Raw genomic sequence first — 13,975 nt, forward strand, 5'->3', positions numbered from 1 at the left:
AAAACCCTGTCGGATCAGAGAGAAAATCTACAATGAGTTACCTGGGAAAACTACATGTTCTACAGAGCATAATCTGTTCTTTCTTTTAACCTGGCTGTTCTGGGAACTGCCATGTCACTCACTGTTCAAGTCTTAGGACACAATGTACCCACTGAAGTATACATTATGTTTTCATCCATATCAGCTACACTGCAGAAGATGTGCCCATTAAGGCAAATTTTCTGGAACTAAATGAGGGACTGAAACACAATGCAATGAAAGATGTGTCTTGATAGATTTTAGTAAAATAAGGGAATCTGGTTAATTGTTAAACCTTTAAAGTTGTCATGGAATAAACTGACAGGTTGATAAACGAAAAGCAAGAAACTCTTAAAGATTAAAGTGACCTCTCTGCTGAACCAAATATGAGGAAATACATTAAAATTAATAATTTTACATAACTTAATTCTGATATTAAAATTTATGCCTCACCACATTTTTATGGATAATTGACCAAAAATGTAAAAGATTGATAATGTCCAGTGTTGGCAAGAGGGGGAGGAAATAGGCACTCGAATGCAGGGTTGGTTGAAGAATAAATTAGTAAATCTTTTGGAAGGGTAATTTAACACAGCCTACCAAAATACAAAATGTGCTTATTTGATCCAGTAATTCTACCACTGGCTATTTAGTTTATGGGATATACTTTCAAAAGCATATCCATTTTCATGCACAGAGATATGTTTATTACAGCATTAATTGTAATAACAAAATTCTGGAAATAACCCAGACATTCATTAGTAGGAGACTGATGAAATAACTTATGAAACACAATGAAATAATGTGAACCTGTTAATCTTGAATAGGTAAAATTGTATGTTTCATGTGAAAGATCTCTAAGATATGTTATTAAGTGTAGAAAAAAAAGGCAAAAATGGACAAGGTTTAGTGTGATGTCATTTGCAAAGTATATATACATATACATTGATATTTACATAAAGATCTCTTGGAGGATAAGTATACTTTATATTTAATTGAAATAGTCTATATTTGGTCAATATAGTCTAGAGGAATAGATGTTGGTAAAGAGGGAGACTTCATCTTATATCTTTCTGTACTGTTTGAATTTCTTTTTTACTATGTATATGTCTTTTTTTTATTTTAGAAATGCCTCTTTTTTGGGTGCATTCACTACATTCATTCAAAAAGTTTGTAAAATTCAAAATTGTCTAGCCTTATAATTTTAGAGTTGTGATCCTGCTTCATAAGTAAGAAAATTGAGGATCAGAGGTGGAAGGATCAGGTGACTTGGGTGAAGTGATTGAGTAACCTGGTGACAAGGGCAGGAGGAGAAGTCAGGTTTCCTGACCTCTGGTCTAGCTGCTGACCCTTGCACTTTGCTACTTTGATGTTGTGGTATCTGGGAAATTGCTGCAAATGCACCTGAAATTCCAATTAATTAGATCTCATTGTTAACCATTTCCTGAAAAATATGATACTTTACATATATTGAAAATGTCCTCAGAGTTATTAAATGTTCTCCGTTGAATAATTTTGAAGTGGCCTAAATGCATGGAAAAAACAATCCCCTCTGCACTGAGGTTACTGCTGGTGTGTAGGCACCTACCTGATTGATTCATTGGCACCTGGGTATTCTTGCAGAGCAGGTCCACACTGTGTCCCCGAACATATCATGTGAGTGTCAGGCAGCACAGTGCATGGCACCAAAGTGATTAGATTTGCTCTTAGGACCTCTTAATAAGCTAGTTTAGGTTAAACCATCATTGCTTCATAAATTCTTCTTTATGAAATATAACTTATGCTTAGTAATAGGCCAAGTCATAAGTGTTCAGCTTGATGACTCTCTCTCTCTCTCTCTCTCTCTCTCTCTCTCTCTCTCACACACACACACACACACACACACACACACACACACACTGTAGCCACCACTCAGATCAAGCACCCAGCAGGCTACCTCAGGCCACCTTCTGTCAATATCCCATAAATATAACCACTATTCTGGCCTTTAACATCAAAATTTACTTTTATTAAAAACAACAAAATATAAAACAAGTAAAAGCCCCACAGCTGATCTAATGGGGTAGTGGACTAGAAAAGGAAGAGGAATAAAAAATGTTTTAATCTATTCAATTAAAACAATCTCCTTGTTATATTTTAACTTATCTTCCTTGTGCACTGTGTTCTTTTAAAAAATTATTGTGTAAAAGATCTTAGACTTACTATATCCTCTTTTCCCAGGCTTCTCTTTTTATAGTTTATTTGTGCTTGAACTTTTGCCACGCTCTAGAGATCAGAGCAAACTTAACAGTGCAGAAGGAAGAAAAAAAATTACAGGAGCACATTAATTTTTGTTAGTCTTAACTTCTGTTTTTCATACCTGCTATATTTCTTGCTGCTTATATTATACTTGAAATCAGTGCCTACCTCTACAAATTCACCAAAATTGTATATAACATCTAACAATACATGTACTGAAACACGATTGTTTCTTATTTAACAGTTAAGAATAAATGCAGTAAGATTACAGAGTGTGACCATGAAAAAAGACTTTAGGGAGGAAAGCAGGTCATAAAATGGACTTGCTTAAAGTTTGAAGTCATTACTCAGAAATGCTCTGGTGAAATCGGACCCTTTCCAAGGGGAGTTGTCTGGCATGGGAGACCAATGGGATGTGGGAGCCCGCCAGGTACAGCCCAGCCCAGCGTTTGGCATCTGGCCATCAGTTGACCTCATGTGGTTCCACCTACCCAGAGCATATCCCCTCCGGGGCTGTAGGGTTTCAGGTTCTGAGAAAACTCCAACTGCAATATCCTTTCCATCGTGTTGAGGGAAGCGAAGAAAAAACTTCAAGAGGCTGGAGGAGGCAATGACAAAGACAATTATGCCTACCCAGCCACTAAGGGTCAGAGAACTAAGACATTAATGGAAAAGCTCAGAAAACAGTTGAATGTAAACTTCCCATAGTATTGCAGTGAGTAGCAAAGATCTTGTGTGAAATGATAAAATCAGACATCAGTATAAATTCAAAACGTTGAAGCAAAAATGAAAATTGAGCCGAAACCGGTTTGGCTCAGTGGATAGAGCGTCGGCCTGCGGACTGAAAGATCCCAGGTTCGATTTCGGTCAAGAGCATGTACCGTGGATGGGTGTGCAGGAGGCAGCTGATCGATGATTCTCTCTCATCGATGTTTCTAACTCTCTATCCCTCTTCCTCTCTGTAAAAAAATCAATAAAATATCAATATATCTTTAAAAATATATAATGAAAATTGATATGTACAGGAAATCCTTGAATAACGTTTTGTTCAACATTGTTTTGTTATGCTGATGAGAAACCAAAAAACTCTGGCATGCCCTTACCCTGTCTGCAGGGGTTTCCTCTCGGTGCCAGCCACCTGTGTAGCAAAAGTTGTGCTTAAGTAAGGGTACTATTGTTTAGGGCTCAATATATGTTAGTAATAACTGTTATACTTATTTTTATTCACTCTAATCAGGCCTTTCAAATGAGTGAGATTATCACTTCAGGCCAGGCTGATGTTTTAGGAGACAGCCAACTAAGGAGGAAAATACAAAAGACGAGTATCGTGCAATAACATACATCAGTAAGAGTTTTTGAAGCTTGCCTGGAGGTATATTTTAAAGTGTCATAAAATGCCTTCATTTATTTAATAGAAATACTTTTGGGTTACCATAACCAACAGAGTTAGGAGCTGGAAAATAGCTGATGGCACAGGGGAGGAGGTATTAGTACTTCTTGGTAAATTTTTAATTTTATAAATAATGTGGTAATTAGTTTCCTAATAAAAATATAACTGTATATCTTTGGACAGGTAAGAGTCATTCATTACCCATCAGAGCTTCCATTAGGGAGACATGGGAGCCATTAAAGATATTTTCATTTTTATAATATATTTGTAATGATTTCAGGGAGGAACGGAGAGAGGGACAGAAACATCAATGATGAGAGAGAATCATTGATTGGCTGCCTCCTGCACGTTCCACACCGGGGATAGAACTGGTTGTGATGCTTAATCCCTGAGCCACGTGGGCAAGATGGGTTTTCTTATTCTGACAAATATATCCACTCAAGCTGCAGTTATCTATTTGTCTCCATCTAGGGATATTTGAAGAAGACTTGGGGATAAGATGAGAGACTTGTGAAGCTAGATCATAGAATCTCCTCTAAAATTAAAGGACGTTAACAAGAAAGAAAACATACTCCTGACTGCAGATTATCAAAACCCACACACTTCGTTTATCTTTTTTGTTCCTCCATCGCGGCGGGGCGTGGTGGCATGGTTGCCAGGGAGAGGCACTGGCAGGTGAAACAGAGGTGAAGAGGAGGAAATAAATGCCTGTATTTCTCCTTGGCTGGAAACAAAGGCATCATGGTTCTACTCTTAACTGGAGAACGTCATTATCTGAGAGTAAATATACTCTACCAATAAGTGTAGTGAATTTTGGTACAGGAGTTTTAACCCAAGGATAGCAAAAGAGCAACCATGAGAGCCCACAGCCCTGGGTGAAGCTCCTCCTTTCCTCTCACTAGCCCCTCATCCTGCAGACATACTATACTCATGGTCTGCATTTCCCCTCTTCCTTAGAATATATATTTTTACTGCACACAAAGCCACCAAAAAACCCAACACACATTTCCAAGCCACCTTTGTAGCTAGGTACAACAACATAGGTTTTACATTCTGGGCAATGAGCTATAAGATGAAGTTATGTGTACAATTGTGGGAAAGTGCTTGAATAGAGTGGGCATTCCCCTTTCCTCTTCTCTCTTTCTTCCTGCCTATAAAGTAGAGGTGATGGTTGGATTTAGAGTGACCACCTGGGGCCACAGGGTAAACTTGAACTTAAAACACTAGAGGATCATATTAACTGTGATGGCTGGTGCAGACTTCTGAGTGAGAGAGAAACAAAATTCTTTCTGATTAAGCCGCTGCTACTTTGAGTTTTCTCCCCTAAATTCAAGTTCACTTCTAACTAATAGATGTTCCTTCAACTTGTCCTCATTCAATGACCAATATTCTATTGCATATATGTACCCACTCTTTTTTATCCACTTGTCTATTGATGGCACTTGGTTGCTTCCATAGCTTGGCTATTGTAAATAATGCTGCAGTGAACACAGGGGTGCATATATCTGTTTGGATTAGTGTTTGGGTTTCTTTGAACATATACTCAGAAGTGGAATCATTGGGTCATAAGGCAGTTCCGTTTTTAATTTTTTGAAGAATATCTGTAATGTTTTCCATACTGGCTGCACCAATTTGCATTCCTATCAATAGTGCACAAGGGTTCCCTTTTCTCATATACTTGCCAACACTTGTTTGTTGATTTATTGATGGTAGCCATTCTGACAGGTGTGAGGTGATATCTAGTTGTGGTTTTAATTTGCATTTCTCCAATGATTAGTGATATTGAGCATCTTTTCATATGTCTATTGCCATCTGTATGTCCTCTTGGAGAAGTGTTGTTCAGATCTTTTGTCCATTTTTTCAATTGGATTGTTCGTTTTTGGAGGGTTGAGGTGTATAAGTTCTTTATACATTTTGGATATTAACCCCTTATCAGATGAACAAACCTTTTCTATACAAGGCCAGATAGGAAAGCTTTGCAGGCCAGTATCTGAACTACTCAGCTCTGCCACACAGTGTGAAAGTAGTCATAGACAATTCTCTAAACAAATGGATGTGGTGGGTTGCAATAAAACTTTATTTATAAAAAACAGATTTGGCCTGAAGTTGGTAAATTGCAGAGCCCCCTGACCTAGATGACAATTAATCGTGCAAGAGACTTGAGACTGCCAGGTTTGATGATAAATTGGCAGCTGACTATGCAATCTTTCACAGGTCCAAGATGAAATCAAATAGCAGAATTTGGCAGAACACAGGAGCCAAGCTGAATTACAGAGCTTCCAGAATATATACTTATGCATATACATGACACAACTTTTGGAAAGATAAACAAATAATGGTCAGTTTTGGTTCTCTCTGGGAAGTGGAGAGGAGATTCAAGTAGGGAAACTTGCTCTTTTTCTTTTATATCCCTGTTTATTATACACTTTTTTAGTCTTGTGCATTTTATTACTTTAAAACAAAGTCAGAGACCATTTCCTCACTGAATGACTTGGGACATATAAAAAGGGAGAGTTTGATGTTTTATATCAAACAAATACTTGCCTTTGTGGCATTTTATTTTTAAGTAGAAGGTTAAAATGAACAGATCTTCTGAAATTACTTTGTAATGATAATATGTGACCATTCTTTTATCAGGGTAATATGACTTAGTCTGTGTTTTGGCTCACAACAATCATTTCAAGGTCAATTTACAGTTCCAGTCCATGTACTCCAAAGACTGTAGGAGGCATAAATAAGGAACACATAGGATTAAATAGTATCAAAGTCAAGAAAAATTTTAATTCAGTTTATTAATTATGTTTTTAGTTTTTTCTTATCTCAGAATTAATATTCTTGACAGCAAAAAATAACTTTATAATTCATAATTATACTGTGCTAAAAGGCAGAATATTTATCAACAAAACTTGGAGAAATATTAATGACCAAAGTGTCTTGAGTACTTATGATGAGCCAGACACTATGTACTTACCATGGATTATAGTAATCAATGCTCACAACATGCTTCTGAAAGTGGACACTAACATTATCTCCATTTTACAGAAGATAAAAATGAGGCTTAAAGACAAAACCAGTTTGATTCAGTGGATAGAGCGCCAGCCTGCGGACTGAAAGGTCCCAGGTTCGATTCTGGTCAAGGGCATGTACCTTGGTTGCGGGCACATCCCTAGTAGGGGGTGTGCAAGAGGCAGCTGATCAATGCTTCTCTCTCATCAATGTTTCTAACTCTCTATCCCTCTCTCTTCCTCTCTGCAAAAAATTAATAAAATATATATATTTTTAAAAAATGAGGCTTAAAAAGGTTTATAAGTTTATCCAAACCAACACAACTAATAACTTCTGAGAATCAAACCTAAGTCTGATTTGAGTCCTTCCCTTTACTCTCAACATTTTACCCCATGAGCAGAGGAGTAGGGAGTGGACAATTCAGGAAGCATTTCAAATTGGCAATGGAAGGCACTATATGACTCTCAAATGTATAAGGAGGTGGGAAGATGGGAAGGTTTGCAGGCAGCACCAGTGACCTCCCTCCATTTTATTGGCTTAGAATATTGAATAAAGCTGGCATTCCATTTTTAACAAAATGTCATTTAGTCGCAAGGGGGAAAGAGCACTTTTTAGAACATCTGTAAAACTTATTTTGTTTTAAAATGTATTGGTGTTATTGGACATACTAACCAAAGAATAGCTGTAAGGAAAAAAATCAACATCAATTCAATTCCTCCTGTAATCTAAATGTTCCCTTGCTCTAGAATCACTACAGGGTTTCTCAAAGTGCTTAGGAAGGCCAATAAACACACTCTCAGAAGCAGGCTGAACTTGCTGGGTCAGAGCCAGATATGACAAAAGAAAAGAAATAACAGGCGGGATCAGAAGGAAGTGATGAGTGCTTAAGCCAAGGAGAGAGGGGCTGGAATTTAATCTGCCGAGTAGGAAGCAATGTGTGCAGTTGGCCTATGCAGCTGTAAAGAGGAAATAATGTAAACATTTTAACAAGGAGGCTCCTTCAAATTTTTGAAAACCCGTTTGCCCTCTGGGTGACCGAAGCCCATATAAAGATAATATTCACAATCAAGCCAGCAGTTTGGTGCAAATTAGGGCTGTGAGAGACACCCAGGCCAAGGACTCAGAAAGGTCAAGGGCCCACGGATCATGGTAGCCAAGCAAGCTCTCGCCAGTGTGTGCAAATGTTTCCATGTCTTTTTTTTTTTTTTTCCCCCTGGGTGAAGTCTAGTTTTATGACTGAAAACAGAGTACTGAAACTTGTAAATAATTTACAAATTTTGTTTTCATTTTTCTTGTCCAAGATCCAATTCTTTCTGAGCCTGGCGACTCTATGGGCGTAATTGGTATAAAAATGGTGTCACGTATAAAAGTGTAAACCCCACTCTCCTCCCCAGAGGTTACGTTTGTTGGAGTGCTTAGCCACTGTGCATTAATGTCTCAGCCATGAAAGGAAATCACACATAGGTAGACCACCAAGTGCACACCAAGAATGAAAGTGCATTGTACACGTAGAAACTGTGGGAATGTAAGGCACCACAAGCAGTTCAGTGGTTTCTAAACCCACGGGACATCCAGGGGATGGCTGTCAAGCGTGTTCCAGGGCACTTTCTCCAGAGATCCTGATTTGATAGGTCAGGACAGGAAACTATTTCTCACAAGCCCTTCATGTGCCCCTGGGATCTGGACTGGCTTTTGAGGATCCCTGGGTGCAACTGTTTTCCACACTCACCGCCCTCCCCCCACCCTACCTCTTCTGTCAGGCAGTCCTCACCTTGCCTCATTCCCTGTCCAACGGCTCTTCTTTCTACCCAAGTAAATTTTATAATTGCTTCTATTTTTGTCTTCTGCCCAATCTAGCCTTCTTTCACGTCATATTGGCATGTCCTTTTCCTTCACAGCCTCTAAATATATTCCCTCTTTCCCCTAAAAAGTACTTTTTAAAAAATGAGTTCATATGAATTTGGCATAAAGTTTAAATTGGAGAGAATATGAAGGAATTGGGAGTGCTATAAAAGTACTGGTGGAAACTTTCAAACTACAGTGGTGCCTCACACAACGAACTTAATTCGTTCCAGGAGCAAGTTTGTTATGCGAAAAGTTCGTTATGTGAAACGCGTTTTCCCATAACAATACATGTTAAAAAAAATAATTCGTTCTGTAGCATAAAATATGCTAAGATGACATAAAAAAAGATAAATTTTTTGTTATTATTTTTATTTAGATACATCTAAAAACATAATTAAAAAAAAACACACACACATTTTTAAAATTTTAAGACAGACTAAGTAGAGTCTACCGAATCTTGCACATCTTCATCCATTTTCTGCTTTTTGGCCGATGGTTTCATGAAAAACCTGTCCAAAGTCGTTTGTTTTTCTCTTTTCTCCAACATCTGCCGGAAATAACGGACAAGAGTATCGGAGTAAAGATCGTTGATCCTGTTTGCTTCAGCTGAATCCGGATAGTGGGCATTGGTAAACTCCTGAACGGCTTTCCATTTGACCAGGATGTTCTTGATGTCAGCAGTTGGGATTGGTTGATTGTTTGATTGTTGCTCCTGGTTATCAGATGACGCTTCCCTTTGAGCATTGTCCTGTTGCTGGACCAGAAGTGCTTGGAGCTCTTCAGTTGTCAGCTCTTCTTCGTGTTCCTCAATAAGTTCCTCTACATCCTCTTCCTCTACCTCTAATTCCAACCTTTGGGCCACTGTGATGATGTCCTTCACCACTTCTGTGTCATCAACTACTGCTTCTTCCTGGGTCCACGAAGGCACAAGCATCTTCCAAGCAGAAATGAGGGTCCTTTGTGACACTTCTTCCCAGGCCTTCTGTATAAGTCGTATTGCCATAAGGACATCAAATTTCTCCTTCCAAAACTTTCGGACAGTCATATTGTCTCCACCAAACTCGCATTCTTCAAACACCTTATTAAAGAGGGCTCTAGTGTAGAGTTTTTTAAAGTTCGCAATAACTTGCTGATCCATTGGCTGAAGAATGGATGTGGTGTTTGGTGGAAGCTCGGGCGAAGCAGTCGTGGAAGCTCGGGCAAAGCGGTCGTGGAAGCTCGGCGACTTCATTGTGTGAAACGAAGTTCGTTGTATGAATCATGAAATGAAGTTCGTTGTGTGCAGCGTTCGCTGTGCGAGGCGTTCTTTATGTGAGGCACCACTGTACTTATGTATACATTTTGGAAGGAACATTAAGATTACACAAGAGAGGGATGCTTAACACACAAGTCACTTATACTTAATCCAGAAGAACTAACCACCAGTTGAGAGAGGAAAGAGAAACATGGTAAAGACATCATGGAATACAATCATCAAAATCCAATTGATTAGTACTCTACTGGATAAGATACTCAATAATGTCAACAAATAAATTGCAAGAAGAAAACATATACTGTAGATTTAAAAAGAGTAAGAGATCTATTGACAAGATACAATGTAGGGACTTGTTTGGATCCTGATTTGCAACCCAACTGTAAAAGGTTTTGTCTTGAGATGATAAAGGAAATTTGAATTCTGATTGGATATTATTATGTAACTAGAGGCCTGGTGCATGAAGATTTGTACAAGAGCAGGCCTTCCTTCCCCTGACTACTGGCACCGCATTCACTCTGGCTGGAGCCAACTTTCCTCCTTCCCACGCTGCCCAGAGGCCCAGAGCAGCTGGGGTGATGCAGAACACCTGCATATGCAAATTAACCCACCATCTTATTTGGGTCAATTTGTATACTCACTTCTGATTGGCTGGTGGACATCATGAAGGTACAATCAATTTGCATCTTACTCTTTTATTAATATAGATGACATGTGTCAAACACAAGGCCCGCGGGCCAAATCCGTCCTGCCAGGCCTTGCAATGTGGCCCGCACCGCGCTGTCATCACTGCACTCCGCTGCGTTTCCATCACAATGACAGTTTATGACTGTTCAGTAAACCATTCGGCCCACGATTTAGGCTGGATTTTAGATTTTGGCCCCTTCTCTAATTGAGTTCGACACCCCTAGTATAGATGATATTAAGCAATCACTGTCAATTAGAGAAAAGCTTGCATTCATGTCTCAGGAATCTAGATGGGTTGCCCATTAAGGGTGGCATAACCAAAGGGTTTTATGTATCTGGATGTTCCATCTGCCCCTGCTGCTTCAGGAGAGGGAGGTAAGGGTTCTATAATCTGCTCCTTCAGTATGTTCTAATTCATTCATTTCTCGATCCCCACTTCTCTTGCCTTAATTCAGGTCCTTCCGAGAACATGGCCTCCCAGCAACAGGGGCAGGAAGGTCATCCAGGCCCAACCAACACAAACACCAAAGTCCTCATAGCACTGTTACCAGGAGCTGCCAAGCCCATGGTATTGAAGAGCCATTTGCTTACAAAATGGGAAGATACATGCATATCTTACATACATATCTTCAGCACTTACAGATCTATGCAGAAGAACCATGGTGTATTGTAGAGGGCTGCCTGAGAAGGCACATGGACATCCTTTAAATTGTTAGCTGAGCCCTAGGCACTGGCAAAGTACCTTTGTCCAGGTGTCAGCAGGGGCGGGTCTAGATATTAGTAAATCCAATAATGCTAGGGCCTACTTAAGTATGCAAATAAGCTCCTTTAAATAAACCTGTGTGGCTTGGGGGGGTCGCCTTACTGCCTCTCCATTAGAGAGATGGTGCCCACCTAGCACCCAGCTTGATGAATCTATTTCTGCCTCCATGTCACTTTCTTCTTTCTCTAATTTCTTAATCCCCAACTCCTCCACTCAGGAACCGGTCATTTTCCGTGATGGACACGGAAAACAGAGAAACAGCCCACCACAGTGTATAGACATGCCACGTTAATCCCCCTTCAAACTGAGGTGACAAGTGGGATTTTCTTTTTCCTGTGCAAAGGGATACATGTTTTGGGGGAAATCCTTTTAGATTTGCTCAGTCTTGTGGGATATATTCTTTTGCTATGATTACCAAATGTTTTAATTTTTTTTTTAAACACTATTCAAGATCTTTTTTTAAAAAATATATATATTTTATTGATTTTGTACAGAATGGAAGGGAGAGAGATAGAATGTTAGAAACATTGATGAGAGAGAGTAATCGATCAGCTGCCTCTTGCACACTCCCCACTGGGGATATGCCCGCAACCAAGGTACATGCCCTTGACCAGAATCGAACCCGGGACCTTTCAGTCCCCAAGCCGACGCTCCATCCACTGAGCCAAACCCGTTTTGGCGAAATGTTTTAATTTTTAATAAGAAGTGCAAACAAAAGTTTGAAAAATTTTTTTTAAAAAAAGTGTTTACGGTGAAATTGAATCTCCCTCACACTTTTGGCTACCAGATTTTCATCTCAGCCGTAATGAGCTTCTTTCCAGGGATATTTGAGGAATGTATGTCTGTATGAATGAATACATGTGTGTTCTCACATGTGTAGAACACATTATATACAAGTGGATTTCTTAATATAGTGTGGATTTTATTAAATTAATTATTTGTTTTATTTATTTATTGTTATGTTTTTTTAAAATTAATTTTAGGAAGGGAGAGGGGGGGAGAGAGAGGGAGGGAGAGAGAGAGAGAGAGAAATATTGATGAGAGAGAGAACTTCAGTTGGTTGCCTTCTGTAGATGCCCCATAGGATATCGAGCCAACAACTCAGGTATGTGCCCTGACCAGGAATCAAACCCGCAACCTTTTGGTGTATAGGATGACACTCTAACCAACTGAGCCATACTGGCTAGGACTGGACTCTATTTTAAACAGAAGCTTCAGATTTCCATATCCTTCTGTCATTCTGGCCTTCATGATACAATGAAGCACAAAGTCTGGGGCAATGCACTTGGCCCTGGCCCTTACCCTCAGTCTCTTGATAAACATCTCTTCCTCCAATTGGGAGGTAATGCATTTTGCTGCCCACTTCCAATTTAGCCCAGATGCAAAAAAAAGTAGGGCAACATTTTTATATTTTCTAAATCAAACACATCTTTTCAAATAAACTAAAAAAAAGTGTCACAAGAGAGTTTGAAAATTGAGGTCTGTTTTGAAATATTCGAGGAAAGTAGCAAAGTCAGGATGGTGACAGACATCTGGAACACAGGCGGTAAAAAAGAAAAAAAAAATCACAACAAAAACCACATGCATATAAAGGGATAAACACACACAAAAAGATAAGCAAGAAGACTAAGGTGTTCAATCCCCGTGATTGTGGAGAAGTGCTTATTTTTCATCTTTTGAAGACAACCTTGTCTATTTCATCTTGGTAGTAATTTGATTGCCTCCATTTACCTTGCATTTTCCTTTATTCACTCGGCTCTCTGCCAGTCCTGCCGGCTGGAGGGGCCAGCCTGGATTTTCAGCTCTTTCCCTGTGACCATCTTGGACTGACAATGGGTTTGCCTTTACCCCTTCCCAGAGGAGTACGCGATGAATTTGCTTCAGTTCAAACAGCCAACAACTCTTCCTGGACTGCACGTTGGAATGGCAAGCCTGTTAGGTAAAGGGAGGAGGGTCGTGCTCTAGTGTGGGTGGATGTTTTATGAAAAGGTCGGGGCCATAGACCCTTTTTGTCTTTTTAACAGGGAAAGAAATAGCCAGACTCACAAAGTCGGGGGGGGGGGGGGGAGTTATGGGAATGTGATAGGGTGCAAGGAGTGTGCTGTACACCCCCTCCTAGCTTCCCCTCTCTAAGAGCTGGGAACTATGACCTAAAATGAGGGTAGGAAGAGAGACTGAGACATAAATCATTTTGCTTGGGAAGTTTCTCGAAATCACTGGTTAAAACTTGCCATTAGATTGTCTTCTGAGATTGCTCTGTTTATTTGCATGAGTGTAAGAATTGTTCCCTATTGGCTTCTCTGTTTAAAGATTCTTGTCTCTGTATTTACATTCAAAGTTTGGGCCCCCAGTTGTAAAAACACTGTGTGGGGGGAAAGGGGAGAGGAAGAGTAGTGAACTCAAGAACAATTTAAAAACAAAGGGAAAAGGTCTTGAGTTGGGTAGAGAGAGCCAATCCTACTGCCTCACAGACGGGTGAGGAGGAGGCCGTGGCGGTAGAAAGCCAGGAGGAGGAGACTAGTTCTGCCACAACTGGCAAAACACCTCAAGCGAGGCTTGAGAGACTGGGGGGCCTCAGTCTTCTAACCAAGAAGTGGGGGTTCCTCTGTCAACATGCCTTTCAGCAGGTGCTCCCTCCTTTCAACTATTTATAATCTGGTAGGGACATAACATAAATAATACCCCGAATTTCTTCAACTGTCTCTAAAATAAGCAGAAAATCTTGAGAATTTTCAATATAAAATTTTAAAGTCAAGGTTGTTTTCATGTGTTTGCT

At 39.6% G+C, this 13,975-nt stretch overlaps 1 long non-coding RNA gene across 1 annotated transcript; it reads right to left on the bottom strand.

Annotated features, from left to right (window-relative positions):
- Positions 1-7,866: 7,866 nt before the first annotated feature.
- LOC118708332 lies at positions 7,867-9,974 on the bottom strand. The gene is made up of 2 exons (XR_004984539.2): positions 9,821-9,974; positions 7,867-8,687 (listed from the first exon to the last, which is right to left on the bottom strand). It is a non-coding gene; the product is annotated as an uncharacterized LOC118708332 (long non-coding RNA).
- Between the last annotated feature and the right edge of the window lie 4,001 nt (positions 9,975-13,975).

The sequence above is a fragment of the Pipistrellus kuhlii genome, unplaced genomic scaffold (genome assembly GCF_014108245.1).
Source record: "Pipistrellus kuhlii isolate mPipKuh1 unplaced genomic scaffold, mPipKuh1.p scaffold_m20_p_6, whole genome shotgun sequence".
NCBI classification, from domain to species: domain Eukaryota; kingdom Metazoa; phylum Chordata; class Mammalia; order Chiroptera; family Vespertilionidae; genus Pipistrellus; species Pipistrellus kuhlii.